Source organism: Penaeus chinensis, chromosome 9 (assembly GCF_019202785.1).
Source record: "Penaeus chinensis breed Huanghai No. 1 chromosome 9, ASM1920278v2, whole genome shotgun sequence".
In the NCBI taxonomy this organism is placed as follows: Eukaryota; Metazoa; Arthropoda; class Malacostraca; order Decapoda; family Penaeidae; genus Penaeus; species Penaeus chinensis.
Genome location: NC_061827.1, coordinates 11,880,922 through 11,898,289, shown reverse-complemented (window position 1 = coordinate 11,898,289; position 17,368 = coordinate 11,880,922). Strand labels below are relative to the sequence as shown.

General features: G+C 45.0%; 1 protein-coding gene across 1 annotated transcript in view; it reads right to left on the bottom strand.

The window, feature by feature from the left end:
- Positions 1 to 17,368, bottom strand: part of LOC125028656 (microtubule-associated protein futsch-like) — a 91,988-nt gene that overhangs the window by 53,473 nt on the left and 21,147 nt on the right. The gene's annotated exons all lie outside the window — the stretch shown is intronic.

The window sequence follows — 17,368 nt, the reverse complement described above, 5'->3', positions numbered from 1 at the left end:
TTTATTCTCTTTTATTATCGCTTCCTCCTTTTTCTTTTATATACTTTTTATCCTTTCCGTCGCCCTGAATTGCCCTTTCTTTTATGCATTATTCATGTATGTATGTATGTTTGTGAATATAGAGTTTAGACACGCGTACGTACATATACAGCTCGATATATAAAACAGATACACACAAGATATACATACACTGAACACACGCATCTAATCCTCCTATTCTCATCCCCCTCTCTATCTCCCCTTTCCTCACCCTTCTCTCTCTCTCCCGCAATTTATCACACTCCATCAGCTGGTCGATCTTGTGCTCAACTGATCAGCATGGATCAGCCTCACTCAGGCCTCATTATTGGGTCACGTAACCACGGTCCCTTAGAATGGGTCCATTTCCCGTTGTTATGCGCCGGCAGAGGCAGCGGTCAATGCCAATCAGCAGCTGGTAAGTAATTAACATCAATATCAATATCACTATCATTATCATCTTCTTCGTTCTTATTATTGTGGCTACCATTATGACTGATGTATATGTTGTTATGATCATTGCAATCATTATCATCATCGTTATCACCATGATCACTTTTATAATTACTATCAATTAGAGGATATCCCGAATCGCAGACAGAACAGGGAGAGGAAAGAACGCACAAGGGAAAGAAGCAAGAACGAAACCTGAAGCAAAAGAAAAACAAAAAATATATATATATATATATATATATTTTTCAAGGAAATATATTCCTGGTATGATTTACGACATCTTGCTCCCCTCCCCCACTTCCCCTCTTCCTCTCCCCCTTCTTCTCCTTCCACCGCCTTCCCTCTTCCTTCTCTTCACCTTTTTTATCCTCCACTCTACTCTTTTTTCTTTTTGCCTTTCCCTTCCTTTGCCCATTCCTCTTCTTCCACCCTTTCTCCCTTCCTCTCCACCCGCTCCCCTCTCACCACTCCCTCCACCCCCCCCCCCTTCCCTCCCTCAAACCCGTAGGCAGAATAATCAATACAATATTAGATCTACCCCCCCTCCCTGCCCCCCCCCCTTCTCCCCACCGATCATTCCCGTTATCCTGTTCTTCCCTCACATTACCATACATAATGGATTCCGTAAGACACACATACACGCACACGTACATAAATGTATATGCAACACACACAAGCACAGTAAATACCCAAATATAGCACACTCAGCGCACCTACACACATCCACACTCACTCCCACAAACACACCCACAGAAGCATCCACATTCGCAACTATATATATATATATATATATATATATATATATATATATATATATTACGACAGGCATACCCACACTCACAAACACACATGCATACCCACAGACGTATCCAGACTCAAACACACCCACAGGCACATCTACACTCGCAAACGCCCACGCTCTTAAATACCCACAGACATATCCACACTCACAAGCACACCCATACCCACAGGCACATCCACATTCGCAAACGCCCACGCTCTTAAATACCCACAGACATACCCACACCCGCACATTACCATCACGGACACTTTTTCAGCTCGTTCACTCGCTAACCCGATCACTGGCTGCCTGATTAACCACGAGGAAAAGGGAGAAGCATCCGTTTGCGGGTAATTCTACTCCATGACGGTCTGGGAGGAGGGAGGGAGGGGGGGATCTGCGGGGGTAGGCATGATGAGGATGGAGGGGGTGACGGGGATGGGGTGGGGGGTGAGGATGGGGAGAGGGGGTGATGAGGATGGAAGAGTTGACGAGGATGGGGGGGGGAGGATGGAAGAATTGACGAGGATGGAGGGGGGGGTGACGGGGATGGGGGGGGGGGGGTGATGAGGATGGGGGGGGGGAGGAGAAGGAAGAGGACGAAAGGAGGATAAGGAAAGGGGAGACAAGGACAGAGAGGATGGAATTGGGGAATAGATGTTAGGCGAAGATAAAGACAAGAAGAGTGTTTGACAAGGATGGGGGATGGGGGGTGTAAAGATTTAAAATGGGTGGGGGGGGGGGGGGATTTAGATAAACGGAGATATGGCCATTGTTTCTCGTTGTTGTGATTGTTCTCCATATTATCGGGGTCGCAGTTATTAGTAATCGCCATCATTGCTATTGTCATTGCTGTCATTTCCCTTATTATTATTATATCGTCTTACAGACATTATTTTTATTATTGTCACTATCATCACTATTGTTATTATTTTATCATAATTATTATGATTTATCATTACCATTATTAACATTATCGTCGTTCTTATGTTTAATCTTATCATGATTCTTATTAGAATGATTATAAACACTGCAATCGTCACTATTCCTATCCCTCATACATTCTCTTTGTTTTCCTTCATTCATTCATCCCTCCTTTCTTCATTTCTTCATTCTTCCCTTCTTCCTCCTTTTCTTCATTCCTCTTTCCTTCCTTCAATCATTCCTTCATTCCTCCCTCCTTTCCTTCTTTCACCCTTTCTTCCCCTTCACCCATTCCTTCATTCCTCCTTTCTTCCTGTCTTCTTTCCTCTCCTTTCTCCCTTTCTCCTTCCTTCCTTCGCATCTCTCTCCGCCGCCCGAGACGGAATGCAGTTAAGGAGCAAAGTGTCTCCTTTTCTGTGTCGCCTTGGAGCTCTGATGACCTTTGTAATTTGCGAAGGAAGGATGTGAAGAGGAAGAGGACGAGGACGAGGAAGAGGGGGAGGAGGAGGAGGAGGAGGAGGAGGACGAGTGGGAGGGGGAGGGGGAGGAGGAGGAGGAGGAGGAGGAGGAGGAGGAGGAGGAGGAGGAGGAGGAGGAGGAGGAGGAGGAAGAAGAGGACGAGAAAGAAGAAGAGGAGGAGGAGAAAGGTAAAGAGGAAGAGGAATAGTAGAAACAGAGGTGGAGGAGAGAGACGTGAAGAAGAGGAGAAGGCGAAGAAGAAGAGAAGCAATAAAACGACGAACGAGAAAAAATCAATACAAAACACGACAAAAAAAAAACAGGCAAACAACATAAAGACAAGAACAGGAACAAGAAAAAAACACACACACAAAGACACCAAAACCAAACCAAACAGCTGTAAAATATCCTCGAACAAAACGCATTCCCGAGATCTCAAAAATTACAGCATCAACAGGTCGGTGACGTCATATCACGTGACTGCGCTGTCGACCGTCGAGCCGTCTGAACACTCGACTTTAAGCTTAAACTTGTAGTGAAAGCCGATGGGGGAAACCACTAGGCCTTTTTTTCTGGATTTGTTTGGAAAGAAAGGGAATTATTTTCATTCTGAATACTGGACATTTCACTAATCACTCCTCGTAAGAATTTTAGAAAAGGATTTGAAAAATGGCTTACGCCGAGCACAAACATTCGGACATTTTGTTTGTTTGGTTGTTTGTTGCCGATGTATACTTAGCATTTTGCGATATTGGTTTCCCATCAGCGCTGTGAGGAAGGGGGGGAGGGGGGGTAGTGCGGTTAAAAAGGATTATTGACGATAAATCTTCCCTACTTTTTAATATCTTTACGGGGTGGAATTAAAATGATTTATCCGGGAAAGAGAAAGAAAGGTTTGTCGACCAAATCATCTTTAAGCGGAGATAAAAAGGAAGAAAATATTGTGATTAGCATAAAGCCGCGCCCTGTTTACCCCGTTTCTCCTACCCTCCCCCCTCCCCCCTCCCCCCCATCTCTCTCTCTCTCTCTCTCACTCTCGTCCAACTTTTCTTCGTCTCTTCCTCCCCTCTTCCCCTTCTTTTCTTCTGGTCTTATTTTACTTCAACTTTTTTTTTTGCTGTTCTTAAAATAATTTTAAACTTTTTTACATTCCATTTATTTTGTTTTTATTTTATTATTTTTATTATTTTTCCACTTAAAACTACGGTTATTCCCCATCTCCTCCACTTTCTCTTCTTTTCTCCCTCCTCCTCGTCATCATCCACTTTTTCCCTTTCGCTTCTATTCCTCTTATTCCTCCGCCCACTCCTCTTGCTCTTCCTTACCCTTCATTATCTCTTTCTCCCCTTCTCTTCTTCTTCGTCCTATTCCTTCTCACGTAATTCCTTTTCCTCACCCTTTCAACCTCCACCTCCACCTCTACGTAAGCCTACACCTAACTCTCAACCTCCAACTCCCCCTCTTACACCTCCTCCTCCTCCCCCATCTCTTCCTCCTCCACCTCTTCCTCTTCCTTCTCTACTACTACTACCTCCTCCTCCTCCTCCTCCTCCTCCTCCTCCTCCTCCTCCTCCTCCTCCTCCTCCTCCTCCTCCTCCTCCTCCTCCTCCTTCCCTTTACATACCTGTCCGTTAGCTATTACTAACACAGTGATCCTAATATAGCACTGAAAGTATGCGGTTTACATGTAATTATGCAACCAGCGTAGATAATTTTCCACTCGTTATGAATTCTAATGTTTCTAAACGCGTTTCATGACATATTTATTTTTTTCTTCGTCATTTTAATCTTACACTTTTCTTCATTTTCTTTCCATAAATTCGCCTAATTAATAAAAACGATCGAAAAACAAAAGACTATCACAGAATCCGTTAAAAATTCAAAACAAAACATAACATGGCAAAGAAATAAAAATAAAAGTAATGAACGAACCTTTAAAATCCACAAAACTTTAAAATATGTTTTTAAAAAAATATATCAAACACTAACAAACGAAACTTTTGGTAAAAACGTTGTACGATAAAGAGACTGAAAAAAGAAAAGCAAAATGAGACAAAGGAAAAATCGAGCTGATTATTGTCTCGAAGAGGTAATGAGGCAGAAGAATCATAAATTTTGTAAAGTTCTTTTTTCCACTTGCATTTTTCGCAGGCACTGCTGGCACCCCTGACAGGTTAACTTCGTATTTCATAAATGATATAATGCTTTTACTCCCGTTTATGTTTTTTTGTTTTTTTTTAATCTTTTGTCGCTGTTTTTTTTTTTTTTAATATAATTAATGGCAATTTCCGCTGTTTATCACCCCTCCTATCATCACTCCACCCTTCCCCATTATCCTCCCCATTAAGAACATGATTAGAAAAATCCTCCTAACCAGAGATGAAAACAATAAAAGTCTCACGCTGACGATAGATAACACAAACACGGGAAGGGGGGGGGGGGGGGGGCAAACAGGAAAAGCATGGCGCATTTGACAGAGCCGCACCGCGATGCTTATTATCAGCTGACAATTCCCCAGTCCGTCGCGCAACCGTGGGCTGAGACCTCGCTCCTGAAGGTCAAATGTTGCACTTGCAATATGCTGAAACGCATGTGAAGTCTTATGTGTTTCTTCTGTTGATGTGTCAGTACTTGTAGAATGATAAGCAATAATGATGACGATGAAATCAAAAACAAAACAATGATAAAACAGCGTTAAAACATAACACTCATTATACCAACAACAGTATAAGAATGATAAATGACAATCACAACTTACGAAACCAATAATTAACAAATAATAATTAAACGAATCAACACAGCTATGCCCAAACAACAACAACAACAACAACAAGCGCCACAGTAGTTCTCAAGGAATTGCCATCAGTCAGCTTGCTTGTCGGAAGGAAAGGGAAAGCAACAAAATACAAATTGGAATTCTATAATCAATGGAGCTCTTCTCGTAGATCTGCGGAGTGCCCTGTCCCGCGCCTGGCAATTACTCCTCCCTCTCTTTCCATCTCTGGCTCTCTCTCTAGCTTTTGCTTTCTCTAGCTATCTTTCTCTTTCTTTCTTTCTCTCTCTCATATTCTCTTTTAAAGCAATTTTCCCTTTGCCCTCCCATCTCTCTCTCTCTCTCTCTCTCTCTCTCTCTCTCTCTCTCTCTCTCTCTCTCTCTCTCTCTCTCTCTCTCTCTCTCTCTCTCTCTCTCTTTTTCTCTTTTACAGCAATTTTCCCTTCCCCCCTTTCTTTCTCCTATTTGTTTTCTCTTTCCTGTAGGAGCCGTAAGCTGCTTCAGAAGTGACAATAAAACAAATGTGTTTCGTGACAGTGACATAAATGGCCGCTTTAAAATATGAATTCATTGGAGGAATACTCATGCATATGTAATCTCTTCATTATAAGCAGAACCATTCATATAAATCATACACACACGCACGTATAGTGTAAATATTTCCTTTTGCTTTGTGTCTAATTTTTATTGGCATTCAAGCGCCCGAGTCCCTCCAACTTTTACAACTTTTTTTTCGCTTTTTTATCTCTCTCCCTCTTTATCAATATTTTCTACTTCTTCCTCTTTATCACACCTTTAACCATATGGCACTTCACCCTACATATTTTTTTCTTTTTTTCTTTTCTCTCTCCTTCTCTGGTTTCGTGTCACACTCTTTTCTCACACTTCACGGGTCACCGATGCTTTCTTTCGCATCCTGTGCGTCCGGCTCGCTCGTCCGTGTGCCGTAGATCCACAATTTCCGGTCCGGTATTTCCGAGGTCAAAGTGTGATGAAAAGGTCGCATTAGGTCACACACTTGGCGAGGCGGTGGGATGGTGTGGACGAACTTCATCTCTCAAAACAAAGTCCAAGTCGGGAATAGTTGTTTTTTTAGATATATATGTAACATAATGAATGAATATTCTCCCCGCAATTAAATACAAAATAAAGAATAGAAAAACGTCAATCCATGAACGTCCAAGATCGCAAATGAATGAACTAAACTCGGCACTCGCAAGCAAGACGAGCGAGAGCGGGAGAACCAGCACCGACCAACCGCTCGACCCGCCCTCGGAGCCCGCTCTCTCTAGCCCGCGCCGGGAGTGCCACCAACTGGCACCGAGACTCACCGCGGCCGCCGTATGACTGACCCGACCGGAGGAGCCAAGCCTGGGACACGGCACTCTGGCCAGGGGAGGAGGTGAGGTGAGGGGAGGGAAGGGGAAGGGAGGGGGGCGGGAGTGGAGGGGGCGCGTGCATTCGTGAGACAGACATCAGTAGCTCGCGGGGGTGATTTCCGATGCCTGGGTTTGCGTCGAGGGTGATTGTGTGATGGCGTGTGTGCGTGTGCGTGTGTGCTTGTCGGCCAGGAGGGGGAGTGATTACCATCCACGCATGTCATTAGAGGTGTCTTTGTTTATTCAAGTGCTATCTTACCGTACCAGCTTTTCCTTAGTAATGGGAAAGCATGGCGTCGAGTGTCAGGGAAAGGCTTACAGACGATACAAAATATACCCCACAACAGAAATGAATAAAACACAGAAAAACAAAGAAACGTCGAGAGCAGGCCGGGTCTGTGACGACAAGAGGGACGCACTATGACGCTACCATGTTCGGTAATGTGCCATAATGACCTATAATGATATTCCCACCACCATCCCCTGCCATAAGGTCATGACACGGGGGACCTTAGTAGGTGGCAGGGGGAGGGAGATTTCTTTTAGGCTTTAGGGGTGGAATTTTTCCCTTAAATTTAGGGTAAATCGGGGTTATTTAGCTTTGCGTTGGTCTGCCTTTTTTCAACGCCAAGGAAAAATGACATTTAAACAGAATCAGAGAAGGAGAAACACGAGATAATAACAAAGGGGGGAATCAGTTCAGTCCACTGGCATTAACGAGCAAAACACACAAGCTTAAGTGGGGGGAAAGGACAAAATCAAGAAAGATACTTCGGACGTAAAACGAATCAATGGAATGAGAGAGAGAGAGAGAGAGAGAGAGAGAGAGAGAGAGAGAGAGAGAGAGAGAGAGAGAGAGAGAGAGAGAGAGAGAGAGATAAATCAGACAGAGAGAGAGAGAGAACAGACAGAGAGATAAATCAGACAGAGAGAGAGAGAGATCAGACAGAGAGAGAGATCAGACAGAGAGAAAGAGATTAGACAGAGAGAGAAAAACAAACAGACAGACAGAGAGAAAAAAACAGACAGACAGACAGTCAGAAAGAAAGACCAAAAAGAGAACGACCGAACGAGAAAGAGACCCCGCAGGCGACACCCTGTTCCCCGGTCGCAAACGTCTTCAGAATTCCAGCCGCTTTTTCCCGGACTCGTTCTCTCGTAGACGCAGATAACCGGACGAGTTCTCGAGGTGGAAAGAAAGTCAGATTTTTTGGCGAGGAGAGAAGGCGAGACGGAGCTAAAGAGGGAACGGTCGAGGGGAAGAAGATATATGGATAAAGAGGGAAGAATAAAGGGGAAAGGAGATGTGTATATAGAAAGAGAAAAATGGATGTCAGGAGAGAGCGGAAGAGAGGGAAGGAGGGAATGAAGGGAAGCAGACAGGAAGAGAGAAAGGGAAAGAGAAAGAGAGAGGGTGAGGGTGAGGGTGAGGGTGAGGGAGAGGGAGGGAGGGAGGGAGAGGGAGGGAGGAAGAGGGAGGGAGAGGGAGGGAGAGAGAGGAGAGAGAGAGAAAAAAAAGAGAGAGGGAGAGAGAGGGAGAGAGAGGGAGAGAGAAGGAGGGAGAGAGAAGGAGGGAGAGAGAGAGGGAGAGAGGAAGAGAGAGAGAGAGAGAGAGAGAGAGAGAGAGAGAGAGAGAGAGAGAGAGAGAGAGAGAGAGAGAGAGAGAGAGAGAGAAAGAGAGAGAGAGTGATACAATTTTTCCAAGTCACGGCATCACGTGAGGAGAAAAGTAGATTACAGAAATATTAAAGGAAAAAAGAAGAACAAGCGAATCGCGAGACAGCAACATCTCCCTAGCTTCCTTGTCCCCCCCGAGACTAATAATAAATCTAAAAATAATGATGATAAGCATGATGATGATGCTAATAATATCTTCTCTTACGTCGACCAATGACACGCGGTTGGGCATATTATCACAACACGCGAGTGAAGGAATTATCTGACATGTCATTCACACTGTTGACTGTCCTCGCCATGACACGCAAAATCAAACTTAAGCCTTTGACTTCATAAAAAAAAGAATAAAAAATGAGAATTTTTTTTGTAAGATGCCGTTAACATTTTTTCTGTTTTGCCTGCTGCACACTAATAAAAAAATAGGATTTATAAAATACAAATGAAGTAGATACCCTGACTTCAAAATTCTAAGATTTTAGAGTCTGGTGAAACTTTTCATCTCCTGAAGGCGGTGTGTGTGTGGCTGGAGGGGGGGTGGAGGGGGAGGAAGGGAGGGGGGGAGGTGAATGGGGGAGGGGGATAGGAGGTACGCGGCCATTTCTGAGCGCCTAGGGATATTTTAGTTATATAGAAACCAATATTTCCTGTCATTATTCTACGCGTTTCATCTTTTTTTTTTCAGCAACTCTGTTATACGTTTCCATGGATACGAGTATAGTCCATAATATTGATATGGATGTTGACTATTGTAAAACGCGGCCGAGATGAAGGCAGACCGCTAATACAGCTAAAAGTATTTCTCTCCATGTCTTATTCTCCATCTCCTGTCCTTTCTCTTTTATTTCCCTCCTTCTCTCCTCTCTCTCTCTCTCTCTCTCTCTCTCTCTCTCTCTCTCTCTCTCTCTCTCTCTCTCTCTCTCTCTCTCTCTCTCTCTCACTCTCTCTCTCTCTCTCTCTTTTTATCCTTTAAGAAACCACGTGTTTAAAGCCACATTTTCTTCCCGCCGATGAGTATCAACTATCATGTTAATTTCTTTGTTCAAAATTTATCCCTAAATCGCATACTAATAATGTATGCGTCTGCACGGACTTCTCTCTCTCTCTCTCTCTCTCTCTCTCTCTCTCTCTCTCTCTCTCTCTCTCTCTCTCTCTCTCTCTCTCTCTCTCTCTCTCTCATTATTCATATCTTTATTAAAGCTTATTAATCCCTACCAACTCTTTCTCGACTCTGTTTCTCTCTCTTCCTCTCTCTTCCTTTATTATCCTATTCTCCTTCCCCCCATATTCGCGCTTTCCCTCCTCCCCTTACCTCCTTTCCCCCTTCCTCTTCCCACTCACCTTTATCCACGACCCCAGACTCGCGATATCCGCCCCCCCCCCTTCCGCCCTTGCTCCCCCTCCCCCCCTGCCCCCATTCCTCCCTTACCCTCCCTTCAACTCACGCCCTTTTCCCTCTCCCTTTGAGCAATCAGGTCGGTCGTAATCAGGCCTCTGTCCTCGGCGTAGGAATCGTGAGTGCCGCGTCGGTGCCAGCGAGGAGATACGGCACGCGTCAGGGGAGATGAGTCGAGAGGGTAGGGGGGTGGGGGAGTCGAAGGGGGGGGGGGTCGAAGGGGGGTTGGGGGAGTCGAAGGGGGGGGTCGAAGGGGGGTTGGGGGAGTCAAAGGGGGGGGGTCGAAGGGGATGGGGGTCGAAGGGGGGTGTTTATGGGAGGGACGGGGGAGGGGGGGGGTGGAAAGGGGAGGGAAGGTGAAAGCGAGGAAGGATTGGGAACGAGGGAGGGGAGGGGATAAAGGGGAGAGGGAACGAGAGGGGGGAGTGGTAAGGGGGAGAGGGAGAAGGGAGAGAAGGAGGGGAGTGGAGGAAGGGGAAAGCGAGGAAGGATAGAGAACGAAAGATGAATGGAAAGAGAGGGGGTGGAGGAGAGGAGTAGAAGAGAAGGCAGGGGAGAGGGGAGAAGGAGAGGGAAAGGGAGGGGGTTGGAGCAGAGGGAAGAGGGAAGACGAAGGAGGTGAGAGGGAAGCAAGCAGACGAGAGGAGGGGAGGGGAGTTTTAAAGGGGCAAAACGCATGTCCAATTGGGGAAGGAGGGAGAGGCGGAGAGAGGAAGGAGGAAGGGAGACAAGGACAGAAAATATATGTTGTGGCAAAAAGGTTGACGGAACTTTAGCCCCGCCCATTCTTCTAAAAAAAAAAAAAAAAGGGTAGTTTTTTTTTCCACTTCGTCAAACATTTCCTCTCAGGTAAATCATATACGCCCCTTCCCAGCCCCCCCCCCCCTTACCATAAAACAATAAATAAATACAATTAAATCAAGTCTCCCCATGCCTTTAAACACCTAGATTTCTTTCTCTACGCTCTATTTTAACGCCAGATCCAGAAAACTCGACCGAAGTTCAACCAGCCATTTACCCCCCCTCCCCCACCCACCCCCCCCCCGCAAAAAAAAAAAAAAAAAAAAAAAAAAAAAAAAAAATCCGTCATACTTCACGGCTCGGAGCGGCGAAGGAGCGACCGGCTGCCGGCACCGCTCGCGTGGTGGTCACATCGAGACTCGCTTCAAAAGACAGTGAAGAACGGTAGTCGCTGTTGCAGTGAAACCGTGAGCACAGCACACCGATGCTAACAGTGAATTTGCTGTTAGTGTGGTGTGTTCGGAGTTTCACTGTAATGTCGGTGTGGCGAGTTTTAAATTTCCCTGTTAACGTTGGCGAGCTGTGGCTGTGACTTTCTTTGCCGCCGGGTGGTGGCCAGTGGCTGCACTGTTGACGTGAGTGTGGCGAGCTCATGATTTCACTGTTAGCGTTGGTATGGTGAGCTCATTTCATTGTTTGGGCCCGTGTGGTGAGCTCATTTCACTGTCTGGGCCGGTATGGTGAGCTCATGATTTCACTCTTAGCGTTGGTATAGTGAGCACGTGACTGCCGGCGTGGTGAGCTCGTGATGAACTTCCCTGGGATGTTAAAACGTCTTCTTGTCCTTATATCCGTTTTATTCTTGCTATTTTTTTTTTATGGTATTCGTTTTATGGTACTTCTTCGGCCGTGTGTGTGTGTGTGTGTGTGTGTGTGTGTGTGTGTGTGTGTGTGTGTGTGTGTGTGTGTGTGTGTGTGTGTGTGTGTGTGTGTGTGTAACCCTCACTACCCACATCCCCCTCCCTTAATTATCCCCCAAATACCTCTCCCTCCCTCCCCCCGCCCCTCCCCCCTCCCGAGCACATGACCCCCCACGGCCATAACAATCCACAGCGCCACGGGAGCGTAGCGGCGGCCGACCACACTAAGCGGGCAGTCCCCTCGCCTCCCACCCTCCCTTCACAGCTCACTATGTTACCGGGAGCTCTTCTTAGCCTGACGGAATGTGATCATTATCATATTACTTAAGCAAAAACCGAGGAGTTACAATAACCTACATATTCGTATGAGGAATTACGTGTACTTTAACAGATTATTATTATGTATGTTTTTTTTGTTTTTGTTTTTTTTATTGTGAGTCAAATAGTTAACAAATTTATTCTGGATTTGCGACTAAGCTTAAATATCTTCGTAAAGTATGATAAAACGGGCGAACCGTCTAATTAACTAAAATTATTAACAAATCCGAGGGAGACATTAAGAACAAAGTAGGCCTAGACTTAAAATGATGATGACAGCAATCATAATAACACAGCAATAATAACAACAAAAAACACTACAATCAAAATAATCACGAAATATAAAATACCCCTCGAGATTTCTCTTTCTTCCAGAAGTAACACGACTCGGTAAAACACAACTTGCATAATCAAAATGCATTCACCTCTTACCATCCAAAAACAATATCGTACCTCCCAGCCTCCATAGCTTTGACGAGTTCTTCAAAGTTCCCGAGATAACAGCGGTCGTTGCATCCCTCTGCTAGGTGGCCGTTAACCAACTCTTATCCGCTCTTCAGCAGGTGATTTTAGCACATACTATAACATTTTATCGCTGCCCACGACCACATTAACGGAAAAAAAACAGCAACCAGTCATTTATTATATTTCCGAAATATCACTGTCGCATTCGGGAGTCTGGCGGTTTGGGATTTTTACGTCGATGGTTTAACATGCTAGTTAGCATTCGTCGCATTGTTAGTCGTACCTCCACCCCTTCCCCTCCCTCTCACTCTCCCTCACCCTTTCCTTCTCCCTCACCCTTAGCCTCTCTCTCTCCCTCTCCCTCTCCCTCTCCCTCTCCCTCTCCCTCTCCTCCCTCATCCACTCCCACACCCTCTCCCTCATCCACTCCCCCACCCTCTCTCTCTCCTCATCCCCCACCCTCTCCGTCTTACTGATTGTCACCGTCGTTAAAGAAGCCGGTGTTGCTAGATGTTTCGGCCACAATTAAAATTATTTACTTTTTTTAATACTGCTTGTATTGCCTTTTCTCTCCTCTCCACTCACCCTTCACCGCTGAATGTAATCAGATAATATCTATGGGGTGAATCATAGTCACAAACATGCACATACTCTCTTAGTTATTTTCTTACACACACAAACACACACACACACACACACACACACACACACACACACACACACACACACACACACACACAAACTCCCCCTACTGTCCACCACTTTCGAAATTTGTCACTCATAATTTCACAAAACTCTCTTAAACGTAAGAAAGAAATAAACGATTACCACAGCAGGATATAAAACAAACTTTATGGCACAAACTGTACGTACAAACTGTGCCGCTGGAGAGACAGAGAGACGAATACCCCCCCCCCCTCCCCTCCCCCCCACATCGCGCATCCGGCACCTGTGGCACTTATGAAAGCCGAGGGGGTGCCTCTAACGGATTTATTTATATTCCATTCTGTGAAAATTACATCATTAAGGAGTCACAGCATGGCTTCAACAGCGCTATAAACCACGCATAACGACCATGAATGAAATTGACAGAATGATGACGTATACAAGGAATAACAATTAAAGTTTTTTTCTTTTCTTTTTTTTTTGCAATTAAGAGTGTGGTTTAATGAATATCGTACGTGTGTATCCGGTCTGGTGGGAGATAACATACAGATTGGGAGACGGGATGGGCTGATGTATGTATTAAAAGTATTCAGGTGTCTACGAATGCGTTTGTAAATGTACAGTAATGCATGATATATATGTATGCACGGGTGTATGTGTGTATGTCCGGAAGAGAAGAACTACAGACCATTTTTTTAAGAAGCCAGCGTTCGATCCCGGTCATTCTCCCTAACATTTTTTTTTAACATAAACAAAATGTGTAATAGCGATAGGGATGGGAATAATCGTAAACAAAGTAACTATATCAACAATAACAATAATGCTAATACTAATCATTTTTTTTCAGTAAAAGAAAAAAAATGGACTAAACAAGCAAAAACACTAAAAACAACCCCTGGATCACCTTTGCATAAGGTCCACGAAAGCTTTATGAAACAATATTTCCGAACGGGCCAGATACACTGTAACACGAAAGTCACCCTTATCCTCTATGTCCACAAGGTTCAGATTGCTTTACTCTTCAGCACTGTTTGCCTTGAGTGAGGGGGAGGCATGGGGTGGGGAAGGGTGGAGAAGGGGGAAGGGAGGGAGGAAGCGAAGAGGGGAAGAGGGGAGTGGGAGGAAAGGAAGAAAAATGATTAAATACATTCACGAGGACAGAGATTAATTCCTACTCGGCCCTCGGCAAGGTACGCGGGAGAGAGAGAGAGAGAGAGAGAGAGAGAGAGAGAGAGAGAGAGAGAGAGAGAGAGAGAGAGAGAGAGAGAGAGAGAGAGAGAGAGAGAGAATATCAAGGCACAAATTTTCCACACGATATTTCAACAAATACTTAACAAATAAACATACAAAATAACAATCAAACAAACTAACTCAACCTCAATCACTCGAAAATCACAAAGGTAATCAAATCCAAGACTCACCTCAAATGACCTCGCTAATGACCTGTAATGACCCTTGTAACTACGCATGTATGGGATGGCCTTAAAATACCATTAGCTAATGATATAAACCTCATTACTGTCAACAGCTGATAAGACTGCCAAATGACCTCTCTCGCCACGCAAGAGCTTTCCTGATAATTGCGTTCGTTATCAAATCATGATGTAATAATGCCGATTGTTACGATGATTTTGAGGATGAAAAAAGGCAATTGGCATCTCTTACCAAATCATTACTGACAATAACACGGTATTTCTGATAATTGCTGAGAAACGAGCTTAAATAAATCTATATCGATGTCACAAACTAGAACTAAATAAAGAAAAAATACGCAACCAGAATTATCTGAAAATGCTATAAACAACGAATGATTTACAAAACAGACAAAAAAAAGTTTACAAATGGCTTTCAAGAAAATATCAACATTATGAAAGCTTTAATTTGAAAACGAAATATCATACATTTTCTAAACTGAGAAGATTCTTGATAATGGAATATGACGTCATAGATAATGTCACCGTTGAGATAACAAATAAAACGTAAAAAGATTATATCAATGTTGACTTATTATAAAGCTCATGTAATGAAGAAAATATTAAATCGACTTAAATATACACGAAAGAAAAAAAAAAGAAGAAAACTATAAAGTACACTTAACAAAAAATATAAAAAATAAATATAAAAACAAAGCATAATTTAAAAAATAATAAAATCTAAAAAAACAACAACTAAAAGGGAAAATACGACCGAAAAAAATGATAAAACCTCCAGACCCTAACACGAAATAAACACACCTCGGTCGAACAAGCGAGCCAGTGGGAGCGTCTCATTGAGGGAGGGTGCTTTACCCGACGGACTTGGCGAGGAGGAGAGGAGTGGGGGAGGGGAATGGTGGAGAAGGAGCGGGGGGGGGGGGTCGAGTGGGTGGAGGAAAGGAAATAAGGGGGAAACAAGCAGGGGGGAGGGGTGGGAGAGAGGAGGAAGGGAAGGAGAAGTGGGTGGGGGAGGGGAATGGTGGAGAAGGAGGGGGGGGTGGAGGAAAGGAAATAAGGGGGAAACAGAAGCAGGGGGGGGAGAAGTGTGAACGAGCGGGGGGGGGGGGGGGAGATGAGTAGGTGGAGAAAGGGAAGGAGAAGTGGGTGGGGGAGAAGGAAGAGTGAGTGCGGGAGGGGAATGGTGGGGGGGGTGAGAAAGAGTGGAGAGGGGATGAGTGGGTGGATGGAGGGAATGGGGATGAAGGCGATGGAAGGAGAATGGTGAAGAAGGAGGAGTGAAGAGAAGGAGATGAGGTGAAGGAGGGAAGGAAGAAGAGGTAGGAGGGGCGTTAGGGCGAAAAGAGGAGGCAAGGAATGCAAGGAAAGGTAAAGGAAGGGAGAGGTTAAATAACAGAAAAATTGAACGATACGTGTGCGCGAGAGAGAAAGCGAGGAGAGAAATGGACAGACAGACAGCGAGAGAGACAGACAGAGAAAACAGACACGCACGAACACACAACCCGCTGCCTTTGTGCAAAGAACCTTGTAAGACGCGCAGGGAAACAGCAACAGCAGTGATTCATACACACCAATGTCGCCGTAACACAGAGAAGTTTCTGGTTCTTTCCACGTGGTTCCAAGGCCATTTCCCAAGGGGGGAGGGCAGGGGGGAGGGGGTTGATTAGGGAGATAGGGGTACGGGGAGGGGAGGGGAAGGGACGGGAAGAGAAAAGGAGGGAAGATGAGGGAGGGAGGGAGATTAACAGGGGAGGGGGGGAGGGAGAAGAAGGAAGGGAATGGGAGATAGGGATGGAGGAAGCGGGGAGATGGAGGATGATAAAGGGCAGTTGTGGAAGGCTAACGAGAGAGAGGGGGGGGGGGTAGTACTTAAAGAGTGGGGAGGGAAATTCGCAGGATAAAAGAGACCAACAGGGGGGGAGGAGGAGAGAAAAGAGGTTTTCTTCATACTCGCTCCTGGAGCCTCAGTTAAGCCGTCGCCGAAGAGGGTTTATCCTGTAGATATCTTCTTATCCTGATCATATCGCCCGACGAAGTGGGTCGTAATGCCTTAGTTCATACGCAAAGGGGAGTATGGAGTCGGGGTAAAGAGAGGGAGGGGGGAGAGGGGAGGGGAGGGGAGGAGAAGTGGAGGGAGGGAGGGAGAGAGGGAGGGAGGGAGGGAGGGAGGGGGGGAGAGAGAAAAAAAGATATATATATATATAGAGAGAGAGAGAGAGACAGAGAGAGAGAGAGAGAGAGAGAGGGAAGAGAGGAAGAAGAAAAAGAAAGAAAAACACGAGATCAAAGACAAATGGAAAATCGAAGGAAAGCACAAAGGGAGAGGCCAGAAAGAAAAGAAAATGCCAAAGCCAGGAATAGCTAAAAAAAAAAAAAAAAAAAAAAAAAAAAAAAAAAAAAAAAAGTAAAACACGATGTACCCAAAAAGCACTTCTTTTTAGCACGACCCAAACGACCGATTTCAAACCCCCCATCAGGCACCGGTCAGCACACAGACACAGATAACAGATGAGATAGCATTCGCGGGCGTGTCGAAGTGGAGAAGACATTCCGAAGAGGGACGGCACAAGGGTAACGAAAGAGATAAAGACAGAACGACCACGAGACACAAAAAAAAAGAGAGAAAAAAAAAAAGAAACAAGCCGGCGAGATAACATTGGGAAACGTACCAAACAACACGCGAAACAAAAGGATAGAAGCTAAAGATAACAAGAGCAAAGATATCCCTTCGGCACCATCGACCTCCCAAGGAACAAGAAAGATTTCCGCGAATACCTCCACTGCTTGTGCCATGCTAGAAAACACACCCGTCGGGAATAACAACAACAAGCGCACGATTTCATAACAACAGGTGTTCGTTCCATCGAGGTTCTGCATCGAGTCACTGTTCGTCTCGGCCGAAATGGTTGGAACAATTTTTTTCTCCTTTCTTTCAATACAGACTTTTTTTTATCCGATTTTTTTCTTT